General features: G+C 40.6%; 1 protein-coding gene across 2 annotated transcripts in view; it reads right to left on the bottom strand.

Annotated features, from left to right (window-relative positions):
• Positions 1-18,590, bottom strand: part of LOC126416060 (ATP-binding cassette sub-family G member 1-like) — an 884,121-nt gene that overhangs the window by 662,230 nt on the left and 203,301 nt on the right. The gene's annotated exons all lie outside the window — the stretch shown is intronic.

Genomic DNA, 18,590 nt, shown 5'->3' with positions numbered 1-18,590 from the left:
TTCAGAGTTGAATTTACAACGTGCACACGATAAGGAAGAAATATTTGAAAGAATCGAGGAATCCGTACCAAATGACAGAATAAATAACCTAACACAACAATATGAACAGATAACTACTAAATGTGTCAATACTGAAACCCGAGTCGTGACACTTACGGAAGACGTAAATAAACAGAAAGAAAAAATAGGTGACTTATCGGAAAGAGTGGAGGAGATTTCAGATAAATTCACAAATCTTAGTTTTAATGGGGACAGAGATTCAGATGATACAGCTCCATTGCCATTTGCAGAAACCGAAGAGTACCAGAGCATTAATAAGCATGTTGAAAATCAAGGAAAATTTAATGAGCGCGTTAAAAAGGAATTTGAGGCATTACAAAAGCAAGTCAAACAAATTGAAGGCGAAATCGTAGGAAAAGACAGCAGAAGAAATTTAGAATCACAGATAGCAGAGAGGTTTGAAGAAAGTAATTTATTTCATTTGCGAGAAGCAACAAGAGAGCGCCAGGCGCGCGAACTTGACAATAATCGACATTGGGACTGGGACAGACGTGGTAGGTCTTTGTCGCCACGAGGAGAAAACTTTGACTATAAACATTTCTTAACTGTTCGGAAATTCAAGATCTTTCGCAATTCTAAGAATGACATACATTCATGTTCATGGTTAGATCAATTTATGTACACACTTCCACCAAATTGGCCACTAAGTCACAAACTGGAAATTATGTGCGGCTATTAAAGTCCTCAGGGGATACACTACACTAAGTGAATATGTGCCGTAGTGTGCACAGGGCCCCGAGCTGTAGTGGTGCTATTTCCCTTTTAGTTTTCTGCACCGCTTTAGTTTTCTGCACCGCTGCCTACTCTTCTACTATTCTTTGTATCTATCAAAACAACTCTTCTACTATCAATCTATCTAGAGTGTCGGTAAATAATAACCGGATATGACTATTTTACCCAAAAGTGATTTCGGAAATTACCGTTTGGACTTACTGTATCTTCAGCAGCATTCATTCGTAGTTTAAACGAAATTTTAACTGTTTATCTTCGTGACAATATTACTTCATATGTTGACGGTATTCTTATTGCTAAACGTTCTTGGAGTGAGCATAACAAAATTTTGGACTCATTACTACGTATTTTTGCAAGAGTTGACATTACAGTGATCTTGGAAAAATCTGAATTTGGTGGTTCTCAGGTGAAATTTCTTGGTCATATTATTTCTACAGAAGGTATTCTTCCTGATCCAGAGAAACTAGACGCTATTCGTAATTATGCTGTTCCTACCACAAAACGTGATATTCGAAGTTTCCTTGGTGTCTGTAATTTTCTTAGACGCTTTGTTAGACTGGACAATTTGGCCACACCTCGTTTTTGCGAACTATCTGGAAAGTTCTTTTTAAACGAAAATCGGTTGACAACTCTTTTTGGTTAGTTTGTATTCCTGATGAGTGGGTTAATAAACTGATTTGGTATACACATTTCAGTTATGCACACTTTGGTCCCAGAAAATGCTTTCGTAAATTACGAGAAAATTGCTACTTCAGTAATATGGAAAAACGTATTCGATCTGTTCTTGCCAAATGCAAATTATGTCAAAAGGCTAAGCCGCCAACTATTTCTCACAGAGCACCGTTGTTTCCTATCATTCCAGCAAAATTAAAGGATATGGCTGCAGTCGATTTGTTCGGTCCAGTGGTTCGTTCTACTAATGGTTTTGCGTACATTTTGGTAGCAGTGGAATTGACATCAAAATATATGTGTTTTACACCTTTACATAAAGCAACAGCTCGTTCAGTATCTAATGCTTTCATCAAACATTTTCTTAAAGAAGTGGGTCATGTTGATAAGGTTATATCAGATAATGGATCACAGTTTCGTTCTAAAATTTGGCTTCGTACTCTACGGCGTCGTAAGATTAAACCAATTTTCATTTCACTTTTTCACCCTCAATCTAACGCTTCAGAGAGATGGATGAAGGAAATCAATAAATTGTGTCGACTTTATTGTCATCAGAATCACAGAACATGGGATCAGTATCTTCATATTTTTCAAAACATTCTGAATGAACTCCCTAATGATTCAACTTCTTTACCGCCTATATTGATATTAAAAAATAAAGCACCGACAAATCGTATTTCTGAAATAGTTCCTTTTCCACCTACACGGAAACTGCGACATTCTGAAGTTGTGAACCTGGCTCTACGAAATATTGCATCTGCGGCTGTTAGAAGAGAGAAATCAGCTAAACGTCCTGGTCGTTTAAAAACCTTGTCAGTTGGTCAAAAGGTGTTAATTAAGTCTCACCGTTTGTCTCACAAAGGAAAGGGCTTGTGTCGCAAATTTTTTCTGCTTTATAACGGTCCATATAGAGTTCGCAAAATCATTCATGATAATACTGTCGAAGTAGAAACTCTTAAATCTCGGCGCTCTAAGGGAGTACCTCATATATCGAACGTTAAAATTTTTGTGGAATGACATACTTTTGAGAGACTAACAGTTACATGTAAACACGCAGAGAGTACAAGGATACCGCGCCGTGTTCCGGCGGCGGCACATACTCAAAGCAACAGTCAAGTCTGCGCGCCGCACAAGGCAGTCGTTGACCGCAAACAATTACTTCCTACGTCACGCGTACCTACAGCTGATCGAGCGCTCAGTGCGAATGCACTGACAGCCGTAAACAAATACACAGTCTAATTTCTCCGAATAAAATCAGTATAAAGCTGTGACTTGATAAATTATGTTATTAACGTTCAGTATTTTTCAGGATACGGTTGTATAAAATATTTAAGAACTTCAGGTAAATTCTGTGTGCGTCCGACGTTAAGAGGACTTGCTATCGAGAAATTTTCAGGAAGAATGTAATTTCGAAGAAGAAACTAATAAAGTAAAAAGGTAACTATTAATTGAGTTTATTTTTCAGGTAACATATTTCCACTTAGGTACGTACTTTAGACGTAATTTGCTGCTCGCGATTACGTGATTTATAGTTTGTGCTAAATTTCATGTTCTATGAATTTACTTGTGAAGCGACGTGCTTGCGTACATTTGCTGATTTTGAGAATGATTGATTAATGAACAGGGTTGTTACTTGTGTGTATTATGCATCGCTTGGCTGCACTGCTTTTTCACTGATGTCATATTTTTTTATTATGTGCCTGCTGTGCTTATTTATTTAAATTATAATTGTCACCTGATTAATTGTGCTGATATGGTTGTGTGTAGGTTATACTTTGTGATGTATCTGCTTGCGCCTTCATGTTTACTTATTAAGATTACATATGAACATTTATTTGCTTATGCTGATACGATGCTAATGACCTGTTTATTATGTAAGATATATATTTGCTGCTTTGCGTGTGGATTGCATATTTACACATTTCTGTTTTGTTGTCATAACTACTCTTTAATTTGGTATACAGAAATGCTGATATGCGGTGTACGAACATGGAGTTTAGGTCACACTATGGTATTAATTATAGATTGTTTGCTTGGCAGAGCTTCGTTGTAGGGATTGTGCTGCATCCACTTGTTGACATTCTGTTCTCTGGTTGGTTCAAATGGTTCTGAGCACTATGGGACTTAACATCTGTGGTCATCAGTCCCCTAGAACTTAGAACTACTTAAACCTAACTAACCTAAGGACATCACACACATCCATGCCCGAGGCAGGAGTCGAACCTGCGACCGTGGCAGTCGCGCGGTTCCGGACTGAGCGCCTAGAACCGCGAGACCACCGCGGCCGGCTTCTGTTCTCTACTGGTATATTTACTCGCTATTGCATGTTTTGCTTACGCTCAGTGCCTTATATTTTTAAGATAAGAAAATGAACTGCTATAATTCTACGAACGACGTTGGTACAAGAAACTTCATTGAAGTCTCATGAGCTGGAGGTTTTATGGAAGCTGTATAAATTTATGCTAATAGAAAGGAAGCTAACGACATGACATACCAACACTAGGTTTAGACCATTGACAGTTATTTCACTGCATTCTTCGTGAGCAATTGAAATAGTAAGTGACACTTGACACAAGAAATACTCCACATGTTTGCTTCTGTTTTGCCATGATTCTTGAAGTGGTGTACACACTGTGAAATATTACGATTTATTCACTCAAAGTGTTATGTGATCTTTCATACTACGTACTCGCACCTACTTACTGAAAATTATTCAAACTGAAGGCTGTTAGAGGTCATGTATGCATTTCTTTTATTTTATGATGGACAAGGTAACCAAAATGTATTTTATAATTCATAATGAGTAGAAGATTTGGCTCAGGTGGACTACACAGAGGTTGTGTGTGGACATTGTGTCTTCGGATTGTATGGGATGATGAAGTTTGCACTAGAATTTTATCTGTACTTGTTCAAGGAGACTGACTAGAGGAAAGAGTTGTTATGGAAGTGAAATGATATTGGTGATAAGGTTTATATGTATCGACGTATTGAAGAGGTATTATTGAGGTATTGAGATTGTGTGAAGTTGATGATTATTGGAGTTTTGGTGGACAAGAGGTAAGGTAAATGATATTGATGATAAGGTTTATATGTATCGACGTAAGAGGTATTATTGAAGTATTAAGATTATATGATGCTGATGATTATTGAAGTTTTTGTGGATAAGAGGTAAAGTAAGTGAGGAGAATATTTTTTTTTTTTTTGTTGGTTTATATGGAACAAGGAGGATGAAGATAGCAGACTACAACACTCAAGTGGAAAGAAGATTGTCTACACACACACTTTGTTAAATCAATAAGCAGTATATACTTTTTTTTTGGAGAGAGGAAGCATTTGCATATCTTGGCGCACTGATAGTTGTTCAGAAACCGTACATTTTGATTTGGCTTGGCAGACATTGGTCTTGACATGGTGACTATGACGTTGACTAACCATTATTGACTGTTATACATTGCTGCCACTACTACTTGATACACAAGTTGAACATAAAATTTTGGACAGAATTGCATTTACACAGTTAACACTATTCAATTACACAGTAGTACTTAATGTGGATGAAAGGTGAGTGAGTGTGTTTTGGGTGTTTTCCTTTCCTAATCCCAAATAATTGGTACCGACCTATCTCCTAAATATTATTTTACTTGTTTGTTGTGGCTTGCACTGACACCCATAAATATTATAGGTTTACTGATATTTGTTTGTTTGTAATAGTTAATATGACAATTATCTGATATCATTTGTGTGTTTATTATAATTTGTATGTTTAGTGTAAGAGCATTGATAATAATTTTGTAAAGGCAATTGTGTGTGCCTTCAAACTGTTGTTCGTGCTTGCACCTATTCATCATTGCTGGGTGCCACTTGGAAATGTTTAATTTCTGCTGATAAACTCTGATGAACTGTCTAATTAGTGATAGTGAATATTATGGACTGTTACGTGCACCTGTTCAACATTAGTGGGTGCCACTGATGGACTGCTTCTGCTGAAATGATGTCACTTGTTGGTGTCTGCACCTGTTCAACATTGCTGGGTGCCACTGATGGACTGCTTCTGCTGAAATGATGTCACTTGTTGGTGTCTGCACCTGTTCAACATTGCTGGGTGCCACTGATGGACTGCTTCTACTGAAATGATGTCACTTGTTGGTGTCTGCACCTGTTCAACATTACTGGGTGGTGCTGATGGACTGCTTCTACTGAGATAATGTCACTTGCTGGTGTCTGCACCTGTTCAACATTACTGTGTGCCACTGATGGACTGCTTCTACTGAAATGATGTCACTTGTTGGTGTCTGCACCTGTTCAACACTGCTAGGTGCCACTAATGGAACTGCTTCTACTGAAATGATGTCACTTGTTGGTGTCTGCACCTGTTCAACAATGCTGGGTGCCACTGATGGACTGCTTCTACTGAAATGATCTCACTTGGTGTCTGCACCTGCTCAACATTACTGGGTGCCACTGATGGACTGCTTCTACTGGGATAATGTCACTTGTTGGTGTCTGCACCTGCTCAACATTACTGGGTTCAACATTACTGGGTGCCACTGATGGACTGCTTCTACTGAAATAATATAACTTCTTGGTGTCTGCACCTGCTCAACATTGCTGGGTGCAACTGATGGAACTGCTTCTACTGAATGATGTCACTTGTTGGTGTCTGCACCTGTTGACCATTGCTGGGTGCTACTGCTGGAACTGTCAACTACTTGTTTATTGAACTATGGAAAGCATTTTATGTGAATATTTGTATAAACTGATTTTGTGTATATTTACTGTTTGTGAAATGTTATGAGACTCTTACCCACACCTATTTGACATTGCTGGTGCCATTGATTGAATGATACTTGTGTAAACTATAATGTAAAACCACATGTATGCAAGCATTTGTATTCCTTACTGTATTTTATATATTAGGTTATTGAAGGGTCAGTGCAAAGCCAAAATTTATCTAGTTATGTGATATTTAATTATAAATATTATCTTTTATTTTTGTCTGTGTTTTTTTTTTTTTGGACGAATTTGGTGGTATTTTCACCACCAATGCTGGCAAAAATACCATCAAATTCTGGCCTGTGGAGGAGGGGCATATGAAAGGTGGCTACACTGAGCCACAGCGCCAGAGATTGCGCCAAAGAGTATTATTCAGCCGCCTCCACTGGCAATGTTGGTTGAGATGTGGTAGTGGAGAGTTCTTGTCGAGAAGTCGTGGTGGAGAGTGCTATTGAGATGTAGCAGTGGTGAGTCGTCGTTGAGAAGTTCCCATGGAGAGTGCTTGTTCAGATGTTGTCATATTGTTTTGATGGGCTAGGCACCAGATATTGTTGGATTGGGGATGCTGTAATGATCAGAGTGTGCTTTTCGTCAATATATATGAAGGTAAAAAAAATTCCTTTTTTTCATTATTTCAATGTCTTAAACAATAATGCCTCTTGGTCACAGGTTCAGTCAACAAAGCATCTGGCTCGTGTTGTTGTATTAGACTGTATTTCTGGTTTCTATGTGCAATTATAGTATTTCTGTTTATTTTTTTAAATTACTTCAGTATAAATGGTATTTAAAATATCTTGTCGTATTGAGGAAGAACCGTGCCAGATGTGTACGTTGAATCACACTTCCACACACAGAACAGCGACACTTGTTCCTTGTTGTTTCGTAGGTTTTATAGTTGCTGGGGACTTAATTAATTATTTGTGTTAACGGAAATTTCCTTTCATTCTTTGTTGTTATTCTATGCAGTCATATTGCGGAGTAATACTAATCAGGGCCAACCGTTTACGAGACCTCGTAACCGAACAGACAGCTATTAAAAAGTATTTCTATTAAAATATAATTAAGCCCCCATGGAACATGTCAACACACAACGCTAACTACTAATGCCAGCCAGTTGTGATGGCTGTGGTCCACTTGTGATGTTTGCAACAAAGAATCATTTATTGAAATATTCTCAAGATTTAGAAAAAGATGCAATGAAAAAATATTAGAGTGTTCAGTACATGTTATATACCGGCAAGTTGCAGCTCATCTACCCTGGGTACACATTCTCCAGTTTGGGCTATCTCTCGTGACAGATGCTGCCTTGCCGGCTATTCTTGCTGGCTGCTATTTGTGGGTGAAGTTTTGCCGAATGGTGTCTTGTGCGGCAGACACAGAACACTCCCCTTCCCATTTGTTCTCACTCCAGTGTGTATGGGCTGCTCATTATGGTTACTTATACCAAATATTGGTGCCAGTGCGCGACAAAGGAAGGGGCATTACTCATTTTCGCTCACCCGCCAGTAGCTTTACAGACGCGTGTGGCGTTTCTAGCCATCTCATGCTTACTCTGGTAACAAGGCAGCAGCAGGACAGCGACCTCAACAGAACTGTGGGGACCGATGCTGCGTGCACTTACGGAGCACATAGCGGGCTATGGTTCTTCTTTGCGTTTCTATACCATGCCAGTGGCGGCGGTAACAGCAGAGCTGAGAGAAATTCTTTACAGTGCGATTTATGGCGTTTTTACAAAAGTGAAGCACTTGTCTGTTAAAACAGTGTTACAGCGATGTCATTGTTTTTAACCCACTTATAATTCTGGGAGAAGTTCTTCATAGACTTGACACATAGCAAGAGCATATTTATCGTAATGCTTTGATTGTTTGTTTAACGTGGGGTAACGGTGTAACTGTTAAAAATATTGTATTGTGCAAATTGTTAAAGTCTATACTTATGTGTGTTATTTGAAAGTGGGAAATTGTGGAATAATGTCAGTAAGTCAACCAAAAAATTTAACAAATTGTGAATAACAATGGAAGGTGGTTATACGTTGCGGTGCCAGACTCCTCCATGACCCTGTTACAGTGACGTCTTTGTTTTTTAATACACACTAGTAAGCCAGGGAAAAGTTTCTCGTAGACTTGGTCCGCAGCAATAGTTTAAATACTACGCTGCATACAGGAGATATTTTTTTTGTCATTTCAGCAAACATCGTAGTGTGTACATATATGTACAAATATACACTGCGCTGAAGAATGAAAATTTCATTCTTGATACACGTCGTTCTTTACCTACGTCAGTTGGTTACGATGCACCATAAATTCTACGTACATAAGTACAACACTCATTCAAATTCATACATTTCCAACTGATATACTTTGTCATTCCTCATATTTCTAAAGTCATTCTGGCTCACAATATTCCACAAATAATTGTTATCTGTATTCCTTAAATTCATTATGTGTCACATTCAAACGAACATCAGGAGCAAAATATACAAGTCAGGAAGGACTTTACAACTTTGGAAATGATATAGAAATTTATTGAAATAACTTACAGAATTGGTAAATGTGTCATTCTATAGTAAACAACCAAAAGTTTGATTCACGTAGTGCATGAGTACTCCATTTCGCCACCAGGAGCGCCAGCGTAGTGCGCAATTAAAATGTCTACTTTCACTGGTGCGGAGCGTGCTCGCTGTGTGTTATAGTTTCATGAAAGGAACTCGCACCATCTCATTTCCTCATAGAAATTCGAGGTTTCCTGGATTATCGCTTGATTGGTCTGTGGATTGGCCGTGAAGGGCCAATCGCATGGCCACCTCGATCCCCAGACTAGACACCATTGGATTTCGTTCTCAGGATTTCATTACAAACCGTGTGTATGTTCCTCCCCTACCAAATAATTTATTCGAACTGAAAAATAGAATCCACGCTGCCTTCGCACGAGTTATGCCCGATTTGCTGCAACGAGTGCGGCCGGCCGCTGTGGCCGAGTGGTTCAGTCCGGAACCGCGCTGCTGCTACGGTCGCAGGTTCGAATTCTGCCTCGGGCATGGATGAGTGTGATGTCCGTAGGTTATTTAGGTTTAATTAGTTTCAAGTCTAGGGGATTGATGACCTCAGATGTTAAGTCCCATAGTGCTTAGAGCCATTTGAACAATTTTTTGCAACGAGTGTGGGAAGAAATTGATTACAGTGGGATGTTTGCCGCATCACAAATGGTATTCACATCGAACCACAATGACACTTGACATTTTTATGTGGAACTTGAAGTTGTTTGCTACAAAATGACTCCGCTACCGACTATGTAAGTTATCTCAATAAATTTCTATGTCATTCCGAAAAGTTGTATAATTCCTTTTGAAGTCACTGTGTATAGGTATTCCATCTATAAATTCTGCTTCTATAGATTTTATGCTTCTGAGGGCAATAGTAGGATACTCTTATGAACACACAAATTTACACACTGCTCCAAATCCTTCTCACATACACTATGCCCATTTAAGTGGCTTACAGAGTCATAGAATGCAGCTTAGACATGTGGACATCAACGACTCAACCTGTCTGTAGCAATAGATAACACACGATTCAGGGCACGTAATTTCGTAACACTAAAGTGACGTAAATAAACGGAGGAGTCTCTGGAAATTAGCTTGAGTGCTGCGTCCTTATACACAATAAATAAGTAGATGGATGTCTGCAGGAGTATGAGACGGGTCACATTCGGTTGCCATCTGAGCACTAATGTATTCAATCATTGTACATAGATAATTCCACTACATCGAGTAATACTGCACTTTCAACCCCTGACCGTTTTTAATTTCAGTTATTACGCCAAAATCACCATCGGTTGCTAATTTTAGATACAGTGTTTGAATCCGCTGTCAGTCACATACAATACTGGCGATGAGCGGTATTCTGGAAGCACTCAAATGTGGCTTGGCGGGTTGATGAAACACCGATGGCTACTCCGCGATCCTCTCGTGCCGCTGTTGCTGGGGTGCATACATTGACTAAGTTTCCTGATCCAATTCTCTTAGTATGTGCTGCTGCTGTGGTAGTGTATACGACAGAATCTCTAAAACCTGCGTGTCCTGGTCCACCATTTCAGCTAGTGCCTTATTAGGAGCCCATTGTGCTGTTGCAAAAAAAAAAAAAAAAAAAAAAAAAAAAAAAAAAAAAAAAAAAAACGTACGTAGGAGACACACAAAATATATTAACAAATTAATAATAATAAGAGTGAGAGATGGATGGATTAATAACTAAAGACTTCATTTTCTTTTTAATGAGGCTGGAGACAATGACTGATCTCTGCTCGCACTTCATGCTCCTTTCATTATGTCGTACAGATATCGACTGATGAAACACACACACAGGTCAGCTTGCCGCCAATTTTTAGTTACGCCATAGCCCAAAAGGAGCGCGGAGGGGGGAGGGGGGGCGGAACACATGACATATATCAGGGTATCCTACCCCCCCCCCCTCCTCATAGAGGTGTGGGTGAAAATCTTGATGTTATAAATTTATTATAATTAATCCCCTATTTACGTCTTTTATAGAGAGATGAATCTTTCTTCATTCAGAAATCCCCTTGCTAGAGAATTCAAAGCTTATCTCTGCACATAAAAAAATTCTCTTCAGCACCATTTAATACGTAAGAGTTTGAAGCCCTTGCTAGGAGTTACGCTGTTCCTTTGGTACACTATAACACGCTGAACATCTTTATCTTAAGTCTGAAATACCGAAAGATATACTTCTCAAAATATGTACCAACGTTATTTTGATGCTGGCAGTTCCTGTGCTCTTAGTTCATAGCCGGAGCGTTTTGCTTTCAGTGTACGCAACAAGTAAAGTGGTTTGCCTTCTCTCGGGTGTGATGCATTACAGTGCCAGGTGTCCCCTCAGAAAGAAGTGAGTATCTGTGTCCCAGTATTATCTAGCGAGGTACACAGACAGCAGTTGTCATTTGTGGAAGTCTTATTCAACCAAGAACATGCAATACAATATCTTAATGTAGCGCAAGAAGGATGGACTTCCCGTCGTATTGCTGCCGATGCCAATGTCATCCCATCTGTCACGGTCACGATACAGGGAGACAGGGCAGCACACAAGGCGAGTTGGACAAGGTTGCTGACGCATTACAACCCCACGTGCAGACCGATATCTGGCCATCTCTCTGTTGTGGCGTTGTACGGCTATCGCCAGAGCAGTGCAAGGCGATCTCAGAAAGCCCACTGGAGCCACTGTGTCCCACCAGACTGTAAGGAACAGGTTACGAGAGAGGAACATACGACACAGACGTCGTGTTCGAGTACCCTGCTTGACACGACAGCACCTCGCAGCTGGTCTACAGTTCTGCCGTTCCCACGTCACCTGGCAGTTTCGTCACTGGCGAAACGTGTGATTCACAGAGCAGATTTTCTCTAAAGCAAGGTGATGCCCGTGTTCGTGTGTGGAGACATCATAGTGAGAGGTACCTTCCAAATGCTGACCAGGAAATCGATAGATTCGGCCAAAGTTCTGTGATGGTGTGGAGAGGCATCAGTGTTGATAGTCGTACGGATCTTGTATTCCACGGTCGCCTTACCGGCAGTCAGTACATCAAACAGCTTCTGTTAGATCATGTGGTGGCTGTTGCATACGTTGGCGTCCCTGAATTCCTTCTCATGCGCGTTTGTGCCAGGGCCCATGCCTTGTGGCGGCTGTCACCAGTGATGTCCTGCGAATCCTGGACACTGAAGTATTGCAAAAATTTGGAAATTTGTGGAAAGTTCTACTGAGGTCATCGGTCCCTAGGCTTACACACTACTTAATCTAACTTAAACTTACACTACGGACAACACGCACACCCATACCGAAGGGAGGACCCGAACCTCTGACGGAGGGAGCCGCGCGAAACGTGGCAAGGTACCCTAACCCGCGCGGCGAAGTAATGCAATGGCCAGTGGTGAGTCCCGACCTAAACCCCATCGAGATTGTGTGGGACACGTTTGACAGACGTCTTCGTGGTCGTCCTGTTCCACCACAGGCTTTCCAAGAATTCTTCAGGGCTCACTGAAGAGTGGGAACGGATACCACCGGGTGACCTCCGTAGACTTGTAAGCAACATACCACGTAGGTATCAGGCGGTGATAAACGCTCGCGGACTGCATAAACGTTGTTGAATCCCTTAATGTCCAGTGAAAAGCACCCAGGATGACGGGATGAGTGATTGCTTCCACTTTGTTTTCGACACCTGTCGGGCACTTCTTTTCTCGTTATCTAAATGAACGAGGATTTAATGATTTTTTTGCTGTGCACTTTATTTGTAGAAGATAATGGGGATTACGGGTGTCCGATTCCACCCGTCTGCTTTGACCAACGACGTCATCGACATGGCGGAAATGGCTATTCTAAGCATCTCCTATATGGTGTCTATGATGTCACTACATACACGCGGCAACAAACCACTAAAATACGTCTAAATAAGACAATAACATCTCCCTTCCAAAATACAATCAACCTAATGGGACAACCGAGGGATATTGGGGGTGTTAAGGAGGGGACAAACTAAATATAACAGTAAAACAAAACACACCACGAGCTCAAAACTAACAAAATGACGAAAAAAAAATATACCAAATCTACAGGAATCGGACACTTCCCTTAACCTATACAGGTCAACTGCAGCTGATGATACCAAACCACCAACACCTACAGCAAAAACTACGAAAATTGGAATCAGATATTTCCCTTGACCACAGATGACGGTACCAAAACACCAATACCTACATATAAAACCACGAAAATTGAAATCGGTCATTTCCCTTGACCTATACAGGTCAACCATAACTGTTGTTGTTGTTGTTGTGGTCTTCAGTCCTGAGACTGGTTTGATGCAGCTCTCCATGCTACTCTATCCTGTGCAAGCTTTTTCATCTCCCAGTACCTACTGCAACCTACATCCTTCTGAATCTGCTTTGTGTATTCATCTCTTGGTCTCCCTCTACGATTTTTACCCTCCACGCTGCCCTCCAATACTAAATTGGTGATCCCTTGATGCCTCAGAACATGTCCTACCAACCGATCCCTTCTTCTGGTCAAGTTGTGCCACAAACTTCTCTTCTCCCCAATCCTATTCAATACTTCCTCATTAGTTATGTGATCTACCCATCTAATCTTCAGCATTCTTCTGTAGCACCACATTTCGAAAGCTTCTATTCTCTTCTTGTCCAAACTATTTATCGTCCATGTTTCACTTCCATACATGGCTACACTCCATACGAATACTTTCAGAAATGACTTCCTGACACTTAAATCAATACTGGATGTTAACAAATTTCTCTTCTTCAGAAACGCTTTCCTTGCCATTGCCAGCCTACATTTTATATCCTCTCTACTTCGGCCATCATCAGTTATTTTGCTCCCCAAATAGCAAAACTCCTTTACTACTTTAAGTGCCTCATTTCCTAATCTAATTCCCTCAGCATCACCCGACTTAATTAGACTACATTCCATTATCCTTGTTTTGCTTTTGTTGATGTTCATCTTATATCCTCCTTTCAAGACACTGTCCATTCCATTCAACTGCTCTTGCAAGTCCTTTGCTGTCTCTGACAGAATTACAATGTCATCGGCGAACCTCAAAGTTTTTATTTCTTCTCCATGAATTTTAATACCTACTCCGAATTTTTCTTTTGTTTCCTTTACTGCTTGCTCAATATACAGATTGAACAACATCGGGGAGAGGCTACAACCCTGTCTTACTCCCTTCCCAACCACTGCTTCCCTTTCATGTCCCTCGACTCTTATAACTGCCATCTGGTTTCTGTACAAATTGTAAATAGCCTTTCGCTCCCTGTATTTTACCCCTGCCACCTTTAGAATTTGAAAGAGAGTATTCCAGTCAACATTGTCAAAAGCTTTCTCTAAGTCTACAAATGCTAGAAACGTAGGTTTGCCTTTCCTTAATCTTTCTTCTAAGATAAGTCGTAAGGTCAATATTGCCTCACGTGTTCCAGTGTTTCTACGGAATCCAAACTGATCTTCCCCGAGGTTGGCTTCTACTAGTTTTTCCATTCGTCTGTAAAGAATTCGTGTTAGTATTTTGCAGCTGTGACTTATTAAGCTGATAGTTCGGTAATTTTCGCATCTGTCAACACCTGCTTTCTTTGGGATTGGAATTATTATATTCTTCTTGAAGTCTGAGGGTATTCCGCCTGTTTCATACATCTTGCTCACCAGATGGTAGAGTTTTGTCAGGACTGGCTCTCCCACGGCCGTCAGTAGTTCCAATGGAATATTGTCTACTCCGGGGGCCTTGTTTCGACTCAGGTCTTTCAGTGCTCTGTCAAACTCTTCACGCAGTATCATATCTCCCATTTCATCTTCATCTACATCCTCTTCCATTTCCATAACATTGTCCTCAAGTACATCGCCCTTGTATAGACCCTCTATATACTCCTTCCACCTTTCTGCTTTCCCTTCTTTGCTTAGAACTGGGTTTCCATCTGAGCTCTTGATATTCATACAAGTTGTTCTCTTATCTCCAAAGGTCTCTTTAATTTTCCTGTAGGCGGTATCTATCTTACCCCTAGTGAGATAGGCCTCTACATCCTTACATTTGTCCTCTAGCCATCCCTGCTTAGCCATTTTGCACTTCCTGTCGATCTCATTTTTGAGACGTTTGTATTCCTTTTTGCCTGTTTCACTTACTGCATTTTTATATTTTCTCCTTTCATCAATTAAATTCAATATTTCTTCTGTTACCCAAGGATTTCTACTAGCCCTCGTCTTTTTACCTACTTGATCCTCTGCTGCCTTCACTACTTCATCCCTCAAAGCTACCCATTCTTCTTCTACTGTATTTATTTCCCCCATTCCTGTCATTTGCTCCCTTATGCTCTCCCTGAATCTCTGTACAACCTCTGGTTCTTTTAGTTTATCCAGGTCCCATCTCCTTAAATTCCCACCTTTTTGCAGTTTCTTCAGCTTTAATCTACAGGTCATAACCAATAGATTGTGGTCAGAGTCCACATCTGCCCCTGGAAATGTCTTACAATTTAAAACCTGGTTCCTAAATCTCTGTCTTACCATTATATAATCTATCTGAAACCTTTTAGTATCTCCAGGGTTCTTCCATGTATACAACCAACCATAACTATTGATACGAAAAAACCACAACCTAAATCTACGAAAAACGCAACCAAACCCCTCAAGAATTCAAAAGTCAAACATCCCTATGTAAATTAAAACACATTCAGCACACATTAAATACACAAAACATTACAACTCGAGAAAAATAGACCCAAAAACACAATTAATTACCACCAACATATTTCGGCACTGCGGAGTAGGTCGGCCATCCCAAAAACATACACACGCGCGCGCGCGCACACACACACACACACACACACACACACACACACAGGGAGAGAGAGAGAGGGAGGAAGAGAGAGGGGGGGGGGGGCATTAAACACAACAAGACGACATCTGAAAACACAACCAGCTCATAAACTCCGCGCCGTAATGACGTCACACACCTCAACACCCTTACGTAATGGGTCAAAGCAGACGGGTGGAAGCGGACGCTTCCGTTGACCCATGTTGCCCTAATTCTTCTGAGCAGTATATTTGTCGCTTCTTGTAATTTCAAGTCTTTAAAGAACTTGCTACAGGAAACTCAAATTTCTTAGATTTTACGGTAATTGTATTTATTTGTTTCATATTTACAAGTTTGTTTACTTGTTTCACTATCTCCCTGAAGAGCATGACACGCAATGACGATATTATCTCCGACGTCTTGTGTGCAGTGCTCGACGTGCTAAAATCTCCCGGCTGTACAAACAGAGGACGGCCCGTGTTGACCAAACTGTGAAACACGCTACAGCAGCATATGTATTCCTGCATACGTATGGCTGTTTACTGTTGTACTGTTGTCGTATCGATTCGGCAACTTCTGAACATTATTCTCTAAGAGACAGTTCTGCCTTTCAAACAAACACTTTCCTTTCGTTCTGTGAAGCAGAATTCGTAGAATAGCCGGCGCAGATGAGATTAAGATGTTGTCTGTACGAAAATCACTAATCTAACATAAATTTGGCAGTTTCATTATTAAAATGTTCTTCAATAAAACTCATAAATCATGGTGCCAAACATCACTGTCCGCAGTTTGGGGCTAAGTTTACACACTGTTATCACGTTTATTCTTTTTTTTCGGTTTTAATGCTAGGTTTGTCCGGAGCTCGTGGTCTCGCGGTAGCGTTTTCGCTTCCCGATCACGGGGTCCCGGGTTCGATTCCCGGTGGGGTCAGGGATTTTCACTTGCCCCGAGATGACTGAGTGTTGTTATCTCGTTTTCATCATCATCATCATCATCATTCATCCCCATTACGGTCAGAGGAAGGTAACGGCAAAACACATCCATTAGGACCTTGCCTAGTACGGCGGTGCGGGTCTCCCTCATCGTTCCCCTATGCTCTGTCAAGAAGCATGGGACTTCATTTCCATTTCGAAAGCTAGGCACAACGTTAGATATTAGCCGAAGACTGTGATATGACCAGGGTACACAATCTACTAAATATCTGTCAGTTGCTACAGACTTTACTCTATCACTTACTTGTAGAACTTTGCGATTATTTTTATCTAGGAAGCGGAAAACAATATTGAAATGTGTGTGAATTCCTAAGGGACCAAACTGCTGAAGTCGTCGGTCTCTAGACTTACACACTACTGAAACTAACTTATGCTAAGAATCTAAGAATAACACACACACACACACACACACACACACACACACACACACACACACACACACCCATGCCCGAGGGAGGACTCGAAACTCCGGCGGGAGGGGCAGCCCAATTCGTGACATGGCACCTCAAACCGCGCGGCCACTCCGCGCGGCGAAGCGGAAACGTAGGGCGTGTAATGAGCGATATATTTTGTCGGTCATTTAGCAGAGAGGCGTACACAATAAAAGAAAAAATAATTCAGTAACGCAAATAGTTGAAGTTTTATCGCTGGTTAAATATGGAATAATTTATAGCAATCAAAGAGTCTGTTTGGCAGTTCTTTCTATTGTTTGTGGTATCTTGCATTAGATTTACAGGGCTCTATTGTAACTAGCTGCTTCTCAAGAGAGAGAAAGACAAACTTATCAATTCAACAGCGACGTCTTTAGAAAAGTACCGTACTGTTAAAGCCAATAGCCGTATTTACAGCTGTTTAATCCAAACTTAACAAAGCACATAGCAAACAGCACCAGGCCACGAAGTTAATAAAATTATACAAATTCATCGAAGAGATATCAACACGTAGCCGCTATGGGCACACTAAAATAAGTCTAGTTTGATTTTTTTACAGTTCCGGCTAGAAATAACAGCACTTAGTGCATATAACGTACTGATGGGGAAACTGCAGTCAGTCCCGCCCAACAATTGAAGGGAAGATGTTATTACTTCAGCTGCAGCTGGCAAAAAGTGAATACGCTCTTTGAGTTCGATGTTGAAATCACCGTCGACTACAAACAAACGTCTCCTAATAAGCAAACCTCCAAGCGTGTGCAAACCGGGCTCCTGTTCGTACAAAACTCTTGGTAAAGACGAAATGTACGTACTTAGCGAGTGAATAACATGTTTTGCAACTGCAACAAAAGAACTGGGAAAGAACTCTGTAGGAAGCTGAATTCTCTACGAGGGTGTCACGGTGTCAACCAACTATAGAGATTTGCTGAACGACTAAATAAACCTTTAATATCCTTAGCTATTTGTCGTCACAGCGTCTGGTTATTGTTTCGTATTCGTCAAACACAGTAGCATTTTCGTCAAGGCGAATGTGTCACGCCATTTTATTGCGGAATGTTTACGGACCTTTAATAAGGCTGATGCTGTTAAATCTCTCGGTACGAACCATGTAGTTCTTATACTACAGGGCTCCGCATTATTATTATTATTATTATTATAATTGTCTCCGTCACACACACACACACACACACACACACACACACACACACACACACACACACACACACACTGAACTGACAAGATTGTCCCAGAAATAAATTACAAAAGTTCTAATACCTCAGTCCGAATAACATTTTCGGGAAGTTTCCCTTGGTTACAAGACAAATGCCGTAATTGGTAATCCCCTCCTATTCATCGCCAACTGAGAACCCCTATGCCTCTCTCCTAGCCTAGTATTTGGCTGAAAACATATAAGGAGCCAAATCTTTTTTTTTTGAAAAAGCCCGCTCTACTCCTTAGAGTACGGAGTAAAACACACAAAATAAATTAATAAGCATCGGTATTTCCCAGCGCCCTGTACAAGTCTACAACGTTCACTTCAGCTACTCTAATCTACACTCCTGGAAATGGAAAAAAGAACACATTGACA

Source organism: Schistocerca serialis, chromosome 8 (genome assembly GCF_023864345.2).
Source record: "Schistocerca serialis cubense isolate TAMUIC-IGC-003099 chromosome 8, iqSchSeri2.2, whole genome shotgun sequence".
NCBI lineage: Eukaryota > Metazoa > Arthropoda > Insecta > Orthoptera > Acrididae > Schistocerca > Schistocerca serialis.
The sequence above is the reverse complement of the archived record's forward strand: the minus strand, read 5'-3'. Positions and strand labels throughout refer to the sequence as shown.